Source organism: Manacus vitellinus, unplaced genomic scaffold (assembly GCF_001715985.3).
Source record: "Manacus vitellinus isolate BGI_N305 unplaced genomic scaffold, ASM171598v3 scaffold_1_pilon, whole genome shotgun sequence".
Taxonomy (NCBI): Eukaryota; Metazoa; Chordata; class Aves; order Passeriformes; family Pipridae; genus Manacus; species Manacus vitellinus.
In genome coordinates, this window is record NW_021939396.1 from 54,337,647 (window position 1) to 54,355,150 (window position 17,504).

Genomic DNA, 17,504 nt, shown 5'->3' on the forward strand with positions numbered 1-17,504 from the left:
TCTGAGTGGTGGTGAAAATAAACTACCTGCCAATACATGAAGGTCAAAAACATTGTCAGCACCATTACAAAAGCATGACTGTGACCTGATTCATCTTATGTTTACCAGTTTCCTAGTTCCCTTGTGATAGCTGCTCTAAAGCTCTACTTGAAGAGGTGAGAGTAAAAGGGGATTATATTAATGGGGATCATGTAATATTTGCCTAGCTGGAAATCCTTCTGGACCAAAGAAGGCATTTTATTTTTTTTTTCTACTGCTTTTTCTCTGTAGTCCCACAGAAATAGATTCAATTGTTATACCAAAGCCCTCTTTTTTTCCAGGACTGTGGTGGCAGGGGGTATATACCCATTTGCTGGATGTGAAAACTGGATTTGTACTTTTTTGCACTGTATTAGAAGTGTATTAGAAGTGACTAAAATTAATTTAACTGCACTAACCCTTTGATCACATAGCTGGTCTTTCCTTTGTTTAAGCTCCTTGCCTTTCTGACTAGAATTTGCTTTTGTCAGCACAGCAGCAAGTGACATATGGTATTTTTGTTGTTACTTGAAATAATCTTCTGTAGATCAGCTGGATTTCCCAAAAGAGCTTTGCATTCAACATTAGAGTGAGAGACAGGAGATGAAAGAGAACCCCAAATCACCATACATTCCGTGATTAAAAATCTTGGTAAAGTAAGCTCCTCCATTCAAACAAATATATTTATTTCACATTTTCAGCAAGCAAAAAAGGGTAGAATGTGCTCTGTGTTATATCAAGTTCTTTTGAACTCTGATTTAGGAGGAGAAAGAAAAAAAGCAAGCTGTGTTTGTTGTCAATGTTGTGGTTTTTGGTTTATTTTTTTAAAAATTGTCTGAGCTATTCATAAACTATTAACTTGTTAGCTGTTGGTTTTGACTTTCCTTCTGATACATAAGCAAAAGACTGTGGTACATCCCTCTGGGTTACACCCTTGCTTCTATATCATAGCAGTTAAATCCTGATCTGCCAATATAATGGAATTTTAAATTGACATCATCTTAACATGTGTAGTATCTGTGATTAAAAATCCCCAGATATAGCAACATTAAAAAAAAAAAAAGAAACCAACAGAGAAAAACCAATATAAACCAAAGCCATACACTGAGAATGCTGAAAATGACATTTTTATTTGGCATTAAAAAATGTTCTCATTGAAGTAAATGGACAACATAACTTAGAAACTGCTCGATAATTTGTATTCAGAGAGAGCAATCTGTATTGTTTCTGCCCACCAGCACAATACATCATTTCTTCAAATTATTGCATATTGATGGACACTTTTCTACTGACAGGCAACAAAAAATTAAGGCAGCACTTATCCAGTCAAAGCAGCTGAATATATGGGAAGGTTAATGCCTCAAACTAGGTTTAAGTTAGTTCACATTTCTTTAATAATTGCATTTCTGCATTAAACTTGTTTTAAACAGGAATATGATTCACAGTTCCTAAAGGCTAAGTTACAAGTGTATGATAGAAGACAGTTATGCTTCAAAGCCTATGAATTCAGATAAAAAAAATTACCGTAACTTTCATAAGTTTTTCAAAGGTCAGTGAAGGACTGGAAAGTTGCATGAAAACAAAAAAGAGCTATGGGCAAAATAACTAGAATTGATAATGACCTTTAAATCAATGAAGAATGAAAATCATAAAGTACTTATCCATATGGAAGAGCAAAGATTCTCATAAAAACTTCAACAACAGAATACAAAGTAAAATAGCTCATTATGACTGGAAATGAAGGACTGGTAGTGCACTAAGGCAAAAGATTTCTCTTACACAGAAAAGCCTCCAGGGAAATTTCATTTAAACAAGTAGAATACTTTGTGTGTATTTGTATGTGTGTGTGCCCGGGCGCGAGCACACATCTCTAGGCTGGACTTAATGAAGCCAAGAGCAAGCTTCCGTGTCCTACTGTTGCATAAACCTGGAAGGCTTTTTAGCTTGTACTCCCTTTTGAAATAAGAATTAAAAATACATTGGAACAAGAGAAAAGTCTTGCCTCATTAATTTTAATTTCCTGTTTCATTTCTGTGTCTATTGTGATACCTGGATAAAATTCCACTGTGACATTCTTCTTTTTATATAAAATGAATCTGGTATTTTATATTTTATATTTTAGTAGGTTTTGACCAGAATATATTCAACAGAATATTAAAGAATATTCAATATGTCAAGAGAATATTTTTTAATAATTTCTCTTAGGACAGTAGGCATGATAGAACTGTGTTTACTTCCCTGTGCAGTCATACAGAATCCATTGAAGCCAACACAGAGATTTCATTAAATTACACATGATTTCCTGTTGCAGACAGGATTTCAGGATCAAGCGGAAATTTCAGGACTTCACTGGAAGCCAAGAAGGCTTATCATCTATGAGTTCTTAGCAATTGCAAAGAATCATTCAGTTAGAAAATCAAACAGTAAATTTAAGTAATAATGAATAGACAGAAGAATTCCTTCATCCTGAACAGCTAAATTTTCTTCTTATAAACTCTCTACTGCATCACATCATTAAACACAAATGAAATATTCCTAGATGAAGGAATTCTGCTAATAAAAGCTAGAATCCATCTATGTTTGAGAACAGTATTTATATGGAATGTTCAACCCGAAGGTTGAACTGAATAGCGGGAGGATATTTCAAAGAGCACAAAATAAGAATTCTAGCTGAAGAAAAAATACATATCCCAAAGAAAAAATTGAAATAAGCTTTTTTAATTTTTTTCATGTTTTGATGGAAGGATACACAGGAAGTGTGGCTTGAAAAGGTAGTATAACTTCAGAGTTTATCTGGAAGTTTGTGGAATGCAATGCTAAAGAAACAGAAGAAATGAAGTACTAATTTACTATGGATCTCATTGATACTAATGTGTTTTGTTCCTCAGATGGGAGAATCAATGTAATAAAAACATCTGCTGACCTTTCATCTTCTACTGCATGCCCTGAAAAGAGCATGAAGAACTCAGAAAACTTGGGGCAAGTACATTCTTCTCTCTGGTAAATGGCAATAGGACCTAAAGGAATGGCATGAAGCTGTGTCAGGGGAGGTTTAGGCTGAATATTAGGAAAAGGTTCTTTACCCACAGGGTGGTTGGGCACTGGAACTGGTCACAGCATCAAGCTTGACAGATTTCAAGAAATATTTGGACAATGCTCTCTGGTGGGAGTCCTGGGGCTGTCCTGTTCAGGACCAGGAGCTGGACTCAGTGATCTTTGTGGGTCCCTTCCAGCTCAGGATATTCTATGATTCTGTGATTCTGAGATATACTTCAATTCCCTTGTCAGTTCCAGTTTTCAGAACTGGAAGATTGCTGATTGAAAACCAGCCATTAAAATAACATTTAGATTTTACAATCCTTCTCTCACTTAAGAACAACTCCCTGTCCCATATATTTTCCTGGCTTTAAACAAAGCATCACTCAAATTCTTGCACTGTGGATTATTATTAAATCTTTTACTAGCTATTCAAATGTGACCAAAGAGCTAGTCCAACACGGCATGTTTCCTTGATGTACAATTGTGCTTTCTGAGTACAATCAATTTCTCACATTATTGTACTAGAAAATACAAAATGTGTTTTGAAAAAAGTGAACAGATGTTCTGGCACAGATTTTTTTGTCCCAAATATAGAAATTCTGCTATTTAATTAATAGCTGGGAATAGCAACTAATTTTGCTGAAGGTTTGCATGTAGCAGTGCAGATGCATATTCATTAGAGTTTCTTTTTTAATGACTATGGTGCATCTCCATGTTTGTCCAAAGGCAGAATTATTGCGAGAAAGGTATAAGACAGAACACCCAGTAACTTCCATTCACCAGTTCAGAAATGTTGTATTGTTATCTGTCCAAACTCCAATCCAGTGCAGACCAAACAGTGGATATTTACCATTGAGGAATAAGTAAATATATGAATATGAAGACAGCTCAACTAGGTACCTATATTCTTGTTATGCTATATCACAGCAGTATACTCTTAATGAAAAAGATATTTTAACTAAAAGAATATTAGATTTTTCTTTCTCAATTTTCCTCCCCTATCAAAATTAGAAGAGGCTGTGTAAAAGCAAGTAATTTTTATTAGATACTTGTTAGAATGACAGACTGATAGATCTCTGAGACTCTCTGAGTGTTAAAAAAAGTAATAAATTAGGTACGAGGAGGAGCTTATGATTGTCAAACCTGTCAGGAGGAGGGCACACCTCCTATGAGTTAAGTATATTGTGTAAATGATTCTCTGAGTTAAATCAGTGGGAGTATTTTTTTATTACCAGAACTTCATTTAGCAACTTAGCCTGCCTGCATTCAAAAGGTAAATCAACACTTGTGCTGAAATTACTGTGAACTGTTATAATTTCTTGAGTTTAAAGATTCCCTCCTACTACAAGCCTTGCAAGCTTCTGTGCATCAAATAACTACCAGGTGAGCAGAGCACTGGCTGACTTAAAGGTCATGCTGCACACTCTGACTGAATGGGAGATAACTAGGAGATCCTTCAAATCAGATGTTTCAAGGGTGAAGTAATACATTTCAGCTAGAACCAATTGTACAAATGGCCACCAAAAACTGGCAGCCCAATTACTTTATTCTCCCCACCTGATTGAATTCTCTTGTGTCTGCCAGTTTAGTTACAAGTGGCTTTGATATCCTGTACTGAAATGATGTCACAAGGTGACACCTTATGAAGGCAGTACTCAGATAAGTGAGACTGTGTCTACATCTTCCTACCTCTAAATCATTAGATGGCTTTGGTACAGACTGAGAAAGCACAAAGCAAGCATAGAAAATTCTTATGGGGAGGTATATCTAAGAGAGCTGAGTTTCATCTGGATATGCACAGGAAGGAAATAAGAGAGGACTTGTTAGTTTTACATCTTGGTAACATACTTGGGGGTGGTGAGAGTAGAGAGCAGAGTCAGAAGCCACTAGCAAACAGGAAATACCAGTTATTTGATTTTAGCCATGGAGAGAGTGAAGGGGATTGGCCTAGAGTGTTGCAATCAGTAAGGCCATTGACTTCTGCCAATCATGACCACTTAAGTGAGAAGGCAGGAAGAGTCACTCAGTAATGGACCAAGTCCGTAGAAATCCAGCACTCTGGAGAAGCTGAGCCTAAGGTGTGTTTGTTATGGAAACCAGTTTGCCAGCCTGGATTCTGCGTACTGACTGATTAGAGAGAGCATCCTTTTCTTCTCTACCCTCAGTGCTGGACTTGTGCAGCAGAAACCATCTTCAATGTTAATGTGTATTCTGTACACACTGCAGGAGTAGATTTTAAAACACCAACTGTTATTTACCCTGATATATGTATCCCACTTAGAATAAAATTTCAAATTTATGTTGCTGCATGCTGTAGTTCTGTCCTTGAGGTTTTATTGCTCTTAAATTCTTCCATGACTGTTGATATAATTCACTAATCTAACAGAAAAAAACCAAACAAACCCCTTTTTTCACTTATTCTGACAGCATTGAGCTGTTAAGTCCTTCCAGTTACAAATTTAAATTCATCAGTAAAATATAGAATCTTAGAATTATTCAGGTTGGAAAAGACACTTAAGATTATCGAGTCCAACTGTAATTCTGCCAAATACACCAGGATTATTTCTCATCATCTGTTACATTTTCATCAGAAATCATGCTATTGTTAATTTTCAAATATTCTACTAATAAAATTTTAAAAATATTAATACTAATATAACTAATATACTAAAAAATTCTCCAGATCTCCATCTCTGTTTTGGACATTTTTGATGGTTTATGTGGTAGACTTGAGTTCTGATGTATCTAGGTTTTCGGTATAATACAGGAGATAAATAAGAAACACTTACTTTTGAGTAGTTATGTAGTTATAAGATACTTCATGCAGTCCAGACCCATCATTTTCCTGAACTCTTGACCCTGTTACTTTCTTCCAGTACTATTAATAACAATAAGTAAAATCAACTAGAATTAGTTCTTTGAAACTGAGGGCAAGAGAACAGGCTTGACTTTAAATCTAAACCTTTTATCCTTCCAAACAGGATGGCATAGTGTATATGGGACAGGAGATAACCTGGACATTTTTTCAGCCAGCCTTACTTGGAGTCACTAGCATATATTACATTTTGATCAGCCAAAAGAGTCAATAAAGCTGCTGTGTCTAGTATCTCTCACTATCATGACAATTTTTCTGTTGATTTTAATGGTCATCAGATCACCTCTGATTTTCTTTGTTTCTGCAGGAATCACAGTAACGTATTTAAACACTACTGCTTTAGGATAACATTAAAAAGTAGAATAAGGTAGATTATTTTTGATGTCAGTATTTATTTATTGCTCATATACAGCTTTAAATGTAGAAGAAGAGAAACATATGTATATTACTTTATTATAATTATGATGAACTTTGTAATCGATGATGCTACCTGAATGCCAAATATTTGTGTCCAGACATATCAACAAAATTGTCATTAACAAGTTGATACTATCCTGCTGCTCAATTACAACAGCAGGTTTTTTTTTACCATGCGTTTCATAGAATCATGAAGGTTGGAAGAGACCTTTAAGATCATCCAATTTCACTGTTTAGAGGAACACATATGCTTTTGTTTTCTGACAGCCTTTGGCTGGGCAAAATTGCACTTATTACAGGGTTGTGAATCAAGATGGCCCGCTTCACAGAGTGGTATTTTTATCTATGTTGAACTAGTTTAAATCAAGTCCATACTTTCTTTTTGAGATTAGTGTAGTGATCACCAAATTCAATAAAGGCATATCAAATACCTGGCTTCATTTTCTATATGTGAAAGTTCCCTCACCCAACACTTTTTCCACAGAATCCAACTCATACTTTCCATATTTTGAAGAGACAACAAAATAAAAATTAGTTTCCTAAAAACAGACGGGAGGACATAGCTTCAAGGACTCTATGGATAATATGTGAACTCATTTTAAAGAGCTGATGTGATAATTAAAGTTGTTATATATATAGGTACATGATTTCATTACTATTCAGTTTTAGTAGACTCTGATCAATTCATAAACGATTTTCACAAAGTTAATCAAGATCTCATTTGAAAACTTCAGAAGAAATTTTAAAGCTTGGTAAATAGTACTTAGCCTTTTAGATTAATATGCTCTTCAATGACTGGTAAAGAGTTCATTCTTATGCTGTAGGCGTTGAAGATAAACTCAGGATACAAAGGGACAGTCCTTATCCTTATTACAAATGCTTTATGAGGCCTTCAAGCAATCATTTGACTCAAGATTTGTGTAGAGTGAATGCCAAAGCTAAACTTTTAGGCTGATGAACTATATTGTGTTTTTATGAACTTGCATATACAACTCAGTTTTGAGCTTTGTTTGCTGCATGTTTCTTGCTGTCCATCTGTTATTAAAAGTGAATGGATAACTGATCAGGGATAAACAGTACTCATTAGCACTGTAACATGTTGAGGTAATTTTGCAATTGACTCTTCTTTAAACAAGAAGTTGTACTGGGTATACTTCAGAGACAATTTCAACTTACTTTTTTTTTTCCTGTGATTTCTACATTCTTCCTCTAGCAGTTTAGACTAAAATTTAAGAGGTACTGATTTTCACCAGTTTTGGGGTTTGTTTTTATTTGTTTATACATTTTGTAGGAAATTCCATGTTTTCATTATTCCCGATGCAAAACCAGTAAAGTTTGAATACCTCCTACTTCAATTAAAAAAAGGCAACAGAAGGAAATTCTCATTTTCCTAATAAATTTGAGTTTAAATAAAAGTAACATGAAAAGAATCCATTATGTTTTGAATTTTTAAATATTTGAACTGAAAAAATACTAAAACATTTACCTTAGAAATACAGGCAATAATTATGTCAAAATATTTTTTTATTTGGAACAAAAATTGGTAGTTTTCCTTGAAATGAAATAGTTATATTTCCATATTTGTATATTTCTTTTCAAACTTTTTCTTTCAACATAAGACTTATTTTAAAATATAAAGTTCCTGATGTTTCAGCATGTCTTTTAACCCAGCCAGGAAGAAATCAATTTTCTTAAATGAAAAATATTGGCTACAGGAATGAAACAATCTATATACACTTATAGCTATACAATTATGTAACAGGCTGTATATTTATATAACTACAGAAAGTGTAACTCTTTAATCAATTGGGTATAAAGTAAGTAAAGTTGCAGGTGACTTCCTAGAGTTAGAACAAACACTGATTACAAAAATCAACAGAAAAGAAAACCTATGTTTTCCACAGATGGAATATAGTTATGTTACAATACTAATTACTCAGTTGTGAGGCAGGAAAATCAAAATTACAAATGCCACAGTATGTGTATGAATTTATGTTACATGTATGAAAATACATGCTGCATATGTCAACACAAGTATTAATATATATTTGCATATATTTGCATATATGTGTTTCAACTTACTTTACAATATTTCATAAATAAATAGCTACTCATAAAAGTATGCCTTGCACTGACCCAGTATATTTTACTTTTTTCTTTTTGTATTGCAAACTACTTTGACTAAAATACGAATTTCTTCCATGTGAAATCCCCAGGATTTGTTCAGCATATAAGAGTTGTTTGAATTCTGGCTGCGTCAGCATGTCAATAAGCGGCTGAAAGGAGCATCATCAGAAGTAAAAAGGTGAAATCTAACCAGAGACGATTAAGGACTTGCACTTCAAGACAAACAAACAAACAGACAAAAGAAAACAGAAAATAGAAGAACATTCTCTGAAAAGTCAGTTGAAAAAGTTAATGTTGCTGTTTGGAAATTTATTCATTCAGTGTTTATGAAGCAGAAGGGTCATGAGAAGTTGACCTTAGAAGCATTTTGGGACTGACCTTTTGAAAAAGAACTTTTCATGGACAATTTTTCCATCCCATGATTCAGAAGTAGGAATGTCTTTAGGAGAAGATTTGTTACTTTCAAAATCTAAGCTACAGTGATTTTGAACAAGTATTTGTTTCTTATTATTAATTCAATGAGAGATTTCACTTTCTGCATATTGCCAGTATCTTTCTGTCTGACCTCTTCTTTTCCCTCAGAAGCTGATATATATCATCCTTGTACATACATAATATATATTTTCCATTCTTATATTTTTAAATAGTGCCATTCAAGTTTCAAAAACTGTTAGTTGCCTCCTTTCAACAATTGGTTATTTTTTCCAGTGTTTTTTTTTTCACTTATCTTGCCTCAAACAATTCATTCTGCAATGTACTATAAATTTGAAGACTCTCATTTGTTTATCTTATCAAGTGAGTCCACAAGCTGATACAATTTATTCAGTGATATACTTGTTTGATGTGAGGAAGTAAATTAGATTGTTACCTATATCTCTGACTGAAGATAAGGACAGTGGTTTCTTGCCAGAAACTTTCAGTTTTGAACACAAAAATACAAATAGACCTTTCAGAAAACATCGTGGCATAAACAGAGATTTACTTTAGGAAATTGAAAGAAAGTGATCAAGCAACTGAGACCTCTCAAAATTTTGATTACATGCTGCAAATATGCACCTGTACATTGGCCTTTATTCAAAAAAAGGTGCAATGCAAAGTCCAGTTAGTTATGCTGTTGACTGAAATGGACTACTCATTGAAAAAAATACACTTAGCATAATTATTTGATTGAAAATTTTAATGCTCTTCTGATGATTTGTTATTTATATGTATATCTACTTCATATATATATAAATATACAGGCACCTTCACACACACACATATATGTAGATTAAAATTGAATAAAATATACAGACTAGACTCAACTGTCACACCCTCTACTATTTTATTTCAGGAATTTGTCCTATACTGCAAGAAAGATATGTATACTTTTCTGCATTCTGTATTTTACTGCACTTTTTTCACTCTTTCAGATATGAATGATGTAAAAAGATGCTGAAAAGTCTAGCAGTCAATAAATTGCTAAATGCAAATTTTTATCTTTTTCTTTGGAGGTTGTACAATGGTTACATATACTTTTGATGCAGGCTTTAACAAACATTCAATTACATATTTGTTTTCAGGATCTGAATTTCTGAATGTATATTCATGCAGATCAATATATTATATATATATATGCTCACACATATATATAATAAATAATGAAAGTGCACTTCTCCTGACAACCAGATACAGTCTTCAGTAATATTCAGTAAATATTTAGCATAATGACTGAATAAGTGGTACTCAAACAATATGCTGTATACTCTCTTGTGAATCACCCAATCACCCATCTCAGTTTAAATGGTCCTATTGAGTCACTTCCATCCAACTACGCCAATTTTCTGACCTTTGAGGTCAACACATAACCTACACTTGCTGAGTTTGCTCATTGCATATACTGTAATGTAGTACCATTTTATACACTGAAGTGAGCTTGGATATATCCCAGAGTGATTCAGAAAAATACACAGCGTCTCCAGATGAAGTTCCTTTTTTTTTTTTTAATAAATGGGAAATTTTTCGCTGAAACTTCATGCCTGCACATATAGTTCTACAGTAATAAAATACAATTATAACAGCAGTTGACAGAGGAAAAAATTAAGAAAATCTCCAAAACCCAAAACATACACACACACACAAATCCTGGCAGTCTCAAGTCCTTTTCAAATACAAAAAGCACCTGAAAAGAAGAAAGAAAAAAAATATAGCCATCTAGGGGTAATGACTTGTATTTCTCCAGAGATGTAGATATCTAGTTCTCTATGGAGCAGGTGGGCTAAATTTGTTGAGTTACTCCAAAGTTATTGACAGTAAATAATGGAGTAATAGCCATGTATACACAGAAAGAAAAAATATTGGGCCTTTGGGAAAAGATCTATAACTTGCAGTTTCCCTATGAAATATAATATCTGAAAAATTAGATTATATAAAGACATATTATATTTTAAAGTGCATGCTAAATGCAGAATTATGCACGCAGAAGGGAGTGTGAGATGCTTTTAGATTTATTAGGAGATAGCATCAAGATCCAGATTGAAGAATTTTGCCCACTTAGTTTTTGTTGCCACTGTCCTCAGGTTATGTATAGTTGTGGCCCTTTCACATCATACACAAAATCAGTATTTAAAAATATTACTGATTGAAAAAGAGTACTGATGACTTCACACTGCAGGAGACTGAGGAGTGTTATTTCACATTTTCAATCTAAAGAAGTGGTATCTTCCTCTGTGGTTTAGGAGTCCTAAACTAGTAGCTTCCACTGGAGTTAACAGACCTGCTACATAGATTTATGCCCCTCTGACAGTCTGATCTTAATCTCATTTTTAGTAAAACCCTTAGAAATAAGGTAGATTCACATCTAGCGACTTCAGGGTGATAAAATTTAAGTGTTGATAACAGTGTGGTAAATTAGAGTTGCAGTTGTTTAAACAGCAAGAAAAAGCTTTCCTCCATACTAGAGTTAATCTACAGAGTTTATTCTAGTCTCTTGTCTTTCTAAAGTTGTCAAATAGAAGTAGGAGGTGGACAGGCTGGAGATAGCACTTCTTTTTCAATTCAGCAAGGTTTTTTCATTCTATACTTGATTTCACATTGTAAAACTCACCTGTATCTGAGCATAACAAAAGCAATTTACAAATAGTAGAAGTCTGAATCTTTCAAAATAAGATCTGTTTGCTTTGCTATATGCAGTCATTCATCCATACTGACTTCGCTAAAACAGCACAAACCACATAGGTGAGGAGTAAGAAATAGGTAAATATTGCTGTATAAAAGAATACTGCACTTGAAAGAATATATTGTGACACTGTTATCTTTAGTAAATGGCTCAGTAGCATGTAAAGCAGTGTTTTATCCAGTTTAGTACCGTCAGTTGATGATTTCTAGGAAAAATATTAATCATTCCAGTTACACAAAATCTAAGAAATTTGGAGATGGTTGTCCTTCACTTCCTGAAATTTAGTTTTCTCTTCATCTTGACTGTGAAAAACATCTTGTTAAATCAATGCAATTGTGAGTAAACTTTTCATTCTATGAGATACATAATGAGTCAAATACCATGTTACATGCATGTGACTCTTCTTTAGAAGGAAGAAGAGTCTTAAGCAATGTGGAGTAAGCTGTGCTTTATAAACCAAGGAGACAGCCCAAGACTGAATACATTTAGCTGTTCAGACATAACCAAAATCAACAGGAAAAGTGAGGGAATTCCCATTCAATATTTGTCCCCAGTCTTGTCCATTTTATAGCAACTAAAAGAGTGGTAAAACACAAATAAAGGAAAAATAGCATTTATTGGTGTCTGCCTCTGCAATCAGTGAACGTATGTATATATATGTTTATGTAATGAATTGAAGAAAACATGACCAAATATGTATTTAAATGATCTTCTTGGACACTCATACTCCGAAATCATGAACTTATATAGGACAGCTTCAATCTCATAATGAGAATGTTGTTATCCATGTATGTCACTCTCAGAACAAAGTTCAGTCTTTTTTATCTTGCTTCCGTCCCCTTTTTGTCTTTTCAGAGGTTTCTTTTTTAATAACCTAGAATTGTCTTCCACGTGTTTTTTTTTCATGGACAGTTTGGCATTCTATAATTTCTATCCTTTAGATTATTTTTCTTGCTTCTTGACCAAACTGAAGTCTCACAAAGAAGATGTGAAGATGTGAATCTACCTTATTTTTAAGGGCTTTTACTAAAAATAAGCTTAAGACCAGATTGTCAGAGCGACATAAAGAATAGAAAACATCTCAAAAAAGAACATTAACTCCTGTTTTGTTAGACTAAGGAAGCATACCTTTATTGTGCTTTGGCTAGCAATTGCAGGGTCATTTCTCAATATTTATTCTAATTTATATGATTTATTTGGTTTTTTATTAGTCAGTGAGTTTGGTGGCTTTTTTCTTTGTTGTTGATCAGAGCAACAGTGACCAGTTTTGCAACATAAACAGTTGCAGAGTTGACAAATGAAGTTTATTATCATTTGATACACAAAGTTAATTTAGATGACAGTGCAAGAGAATGGGAAGTCAAGTCTTAGATTTTGTCTATGGGGTTTGCCTGATGTCAGCTTCACAACATATATATTGCTTAATGCTTCCATGCTTACAGTGTATTCAAGGTAAGAATGGTTTGATTGAAGACTGCTATTATGATAATCTATTCAAAAAGTACAGGGTAATTTCCTTCTGATCTTTTGAAAACTTCAAGCAGTTGCTTGGAAATCAGCTGTGTCAACAGAGAGAAATTTATTATGGGAAACAGAATATTAAAAGACTGAAGCAGAAGAGAAAGCTTTTAGGTGTACCTATAAGAGTGTCTTTCAGCTCATGAAGAAGGAAGCATGTTGTAAAATTCTCTTCTCCCTACTAGGTATTCATTTTTCTTTGATATTGGTCTTTACAATGCAGTGATCAAGGCTTGCAGTAATGTATATTCCAAAAAGCTTACACAATATTGTTACAATTTTTGTATGCAGTCTGCGGTTTATGAAAAGTGAAAGCACTGCTGGCTGAACACTTCTCTTTAGGAAGTCGCTGGATGGAAAGAGACATCATTTTAAATGTAAGTGTTTTATATAGTTTGGTAATATAGTCTGGTAATATATTTTAGAATTTTTCAGAAAATTACATTTAAATGTCTTTATAAATGAGCAATATTACTTAAACATGCACATATTGCTGCAATGAATTTCAGTAATGAGAGCTGTGGATTTTGTCTCAAAACATCACAGTTATAAGACTGTTAAAAATACATTTAAATGTTGTAATAAAAATACCACACATCTTTTTTTGCGGTGTAATTTGTTAAAATTTTCCATTAACATTCGACAGCCCTTTATTCACTCTCATTTTAGTTAATAGATATAGTGTACTCAATTTCTTGCCCTCTGAGAAAGTACTGGCAATGTGTTTTGACCTATAATCTATACTTAAGGGTTCAGTAGCTTTTTAGGAATGTTCATGGAGACTTTATTAATCTCTAATAAACTCAGCTCTTCCACTTCATTTCGTGACTGAATGTAACAGTATTTGCTTTCAAAACTAATTATAGAAGGCAGAGCAGAACAGTCAAAATTATGCCCCTGGCATAATTACAATAGAATTTGTTTATCTCCATGCCTTTAAACACCATTCAACTATGCAATAGTTTGCTTTTGTCCTGGCTATTTGTTTCTGAGAAATGACATTTAAATTACTGAATGAAAATTATTAAAGTGAGATGGCAAGCACAATTTAAATTTGATTGTACGAGCAGCTAAAGCTCCAATGTAGACAACTGCCTAAAAAAAAAGAAAAAAAGAACCTAAACAAACAAACCCAAGAATGGTAACAAAGTCCTTTACACAAAGGTTACTTGAAAGCCATTTTTTATGCTAAAGGTCTTGTCTGTGTCCTGTGGTTATTTTACTGCTATTTTAACCTGACTATATCTCTGAAAATCTCATGCCTTCCTTTTTTACAAGTTTCTGTTATATGCAATATTTACAAGACACCGAGTATAAATGTACTCTACAGAGGATACTATAGAGAACAACTGGAGTAGTAAAATGATTAACCTCTCCCATTTATTTTACAGAGAAGAAAACTAAAATATGAGTCCAAGGGGCACTATAGCAATAACATAATGGAAATAACAGTCCTATTGTATTTCTGCAGTATAGATTAAACACCTTGGACATCATCTGAGCACATGTGATAGGTCTTAATGCTCTGGTAAGAGGGAGTATTGTTTAAAGTCTAATTCATGTATGTAATTCCAGTCTGTGTTCTTCAAATAATGCTAACTTTTTTTTGTTTATCCTCATCTCAGTGTCCAAGCACCTAAAATAACAACAGAACATGATGTCTTAACTTATTTGAGTACATAAACCACTTTACTATCTTAACACTGAAGACATGAATAGTTTTATTATATTATTCATTAATTATGAATAACTTGGAGGATCAAGAACAACATGTTATATAATACATAATGCAATAGGGAGTAAACAAGACTCAAATGCACAGAAAAGTTTCTGTTTCTCTTTTGTTTCTTTAATCCACTAATTCAAAGATAGAGAATTTACCTGTGATCAGAGATTCTAATGCAAACTCCAGTTTGTGTATTTTGCAGCTGTCCGAGAGGGACTTGGAATATACAAACTAACAACACCATCACTTTTCATTTGTAGCACCTTTCATCTGAAGATCTCAAAGTGTTTTTCAACTTCAATGAAATTCACCTTAAAATAGCAAGTGATATACATAAGGGAATACAGAAATTTATTCAACTCACCATTACCTGATGAAGTTAATCTCTCTTTTAAGACTGTAGCTAAGTTCAACTTGTTGAAGACATCCCCCTCCTCTCCCCTGTATTCCAGTTTTACAGTATATTCAGTTAAATATGCTGTAATTCAGGTAAGCATCATGCCACTGAGTTGCAATTTGTGTAAAACACTAGGATTAGTGCCCTCAGCTGATGAAAATGTCAAGAAATTTGAATTAACATATTTGGCTAGAAACCAATTTTTATGTTTTTGCTAAAAGAAACAAAACCAGATTAATCCAGTAAAGCAAATTAATTGAAAATTGTACTACACTATGCTAACCAGAGGTTGGATTCCTGTGGGACTGGAAACAAGGTAGAAGGCCAACAAGATTTCCAATACCTCAGGCAAACAAAAAATTTGTATATTAAAATTAAGTCTTTTCACAAAGTCAAATCATCTTCAGATGTAGATGACTATTTGAACTTTGTAAGTATGATGATCACAAGTTAGACATTTTGCTACGTATTTTTTAAAGAAAATATTGAATTAAATAACTGACTAAATATTTTGGAGGCATTTCTCTGCCATAATGTTAAAAGTCATATAAGGGCATAGAAATAGCTTATAGTGATTCTGAATAGTAATACATGGCTCTGAAGCCCACATATTTCTATTCTGATAACAAGATAAAAACATTGGTTTAAGCATCTTGAAAGTAAATACCTGACAAAAACCTTTAATTACCTTCTGTGTCAGTATTCTACTGCTTCAGAAAGAATTTTTTCTCCTCCACTTGTCGCTTTTCTGCCAGATTTATTGAGATCACATTCAAACAACTGCAAAGAACGTTATGTACGCATCATGGAATTAGCTCTGAGGGACCTGGCAAGCCAATGTGACACAATGTGTTAACATGAAGAGATATTAACTTAGATTCTGGAAACAGGTTAGCCAGGTGAATACCTTAGAAGTGTTAATCAGATGACAAGTTAATTAATTTAGTTCTAAACTGGGAAACTTGGCAGTTTCCTTCTTTCTGCACTTTGACCAATTTATTTTTCTTAATACAAAGAGTGCAATATCTATTTTTCCTGTCGCTATCCTTCTACAAATCCACTATTAACACTTACTGACCTCAGCACTGAAGCGTCATTATAAGCAAAGTCTAATGCAGTGTTATCAACGAGACACCACTGTCTTGTCAATTATTCTACTAACTTGTTATCACTAGTTCCCAAATTCTTATACTATGAGGACATGGAGCTGGTGCAAATGACAAGGGAAAAATAATGATTGTATTATTTTGGTTTAATGTTTGAGATGTTTTTATAAAGTCATAGCACTATTCAGTTTTATTATTAGGAGTAGCTATAGGTTTATTTTATTACGTAAACCAAATGTACTTGTTATTATGGATGCAAAACATACTGTCACAGCTCCTGAGTAGACCTACCATCTTCTAAAGACTGTAATTTCTAATTCATTGAAATATTTATACTTTTTACAATCACTAAAAATAAGAAATTAATATTATATTCAACCTTTTAGTTAGGTAGTGTTAACCTTTGCACATATGCTGTAAACTGCTTAAAACTGTAGTTTTTAATATTCTCTTTTACCAGATAATATAAACTGTCAACCAATCATGTTACTGACTGGATATGTTTTATGGATAACTCCAGCAGCCACCTAAATTTCCAGATCTTCTTTGAGCTGTGAATATTATTCTTTCCAGGGTAAAACCAACCTGGTCTAACTTCATAGCCGATCCTGCTTTGAGCTAGGGGCATTCTGAGGTCCCTTTCAACTCAGATTAAACCCAATCAATACGATTCTATAATCCAAAAATATCCATTTGTCCGGATTTACTAAATTCTGGGTTTCATATTTATTAGTCTTTTGAGTAAAAAAGACCCATCAGAGTTAATTTTTCTCATCTTGTGCCTTTAAGGAAGTGACTGTATTATGAGCTCTCATAGTTAAAAGAAAAACAAACAACCAAAATCCAAAAAACCCTAAACAAAAAAAGCACTGAAAGCCCCAAAACAAACTCCCTAAACCAACTAAAAAAAAAAGCCACACCAGACTCAAAATGTGCAATCATATTTTAAATTTTAAGATCATCTAGGGAAGCTATTTCAAGAATTTGAAAAACAATATAGAACAGACTGCATATACCTAGTGAAAACGAACAACTCCATATTTAGCTTACTTCATGGCATTAGCTTTGCTCTGCTGTTTATGTGGGGTTCTTTGTCTTGATGTATGTTGCTGGAAGACAGGTTT